Source organism: Priapulus caudatus, unplaced genomic scaffold (genome assembly GCF_000485595.1).
Source record: "Priapulus caudatus unplaced genomic scaffold, Priapulus_caudatus-5.0.1 Scaffold1551, whole genome shotgun sequence".
NCBI classification, from domain to species: Eukaryota; Metazoa; Priapulida; class Priapulimorpha; order Priapulimorphida; family Priapulidae; genus Priapulus; species Priapulus caudatus.
In genome coordinates, this window is record NW_014578612.1 from 60,362 (window position 1) to 60,791 (window position 430).

Below are 430 nucleotides of genomic sequence, written 5' to 3' on the forward strand. Positions count from 1 at the left end.
GCGCTACTTTCTCTCTCTCGCCTCGCGCTCTCGCGCTTTCATCTTTCGCTCTCGCTCCGGTAGCGGGGCCGGCCGCCCTCGCTCTTTCGCTCGCGCTCTCTCTCTCTCGCTCGCTCTCTCCTCTCCGGTATGCTGTGCGGCGCTCTCCTCGCTTATTTACTCGCCATCTCTCCCTAGCCGCCAGTGTGTTTAACCTTCTGCTGCCGAAGCTGCGACGGGCTGCCGGCGCTGCTTGCTGCTGCTGCTGCTACTACACTACCGACGACGGCTGCCTGCACTACTGCGGCTGCGGCCTGCTGCCTGCCTACTACTTCTGCGGTTGCTGCCTATGGCTGTTGGGCTGTGCTGCGCTGCCAGCTGCCTGCGCCGACTGCCGCCTGCTGCTTGCGCTGCATGAGGAGGAGATGAGGCTACTACTACTACTGCTGCT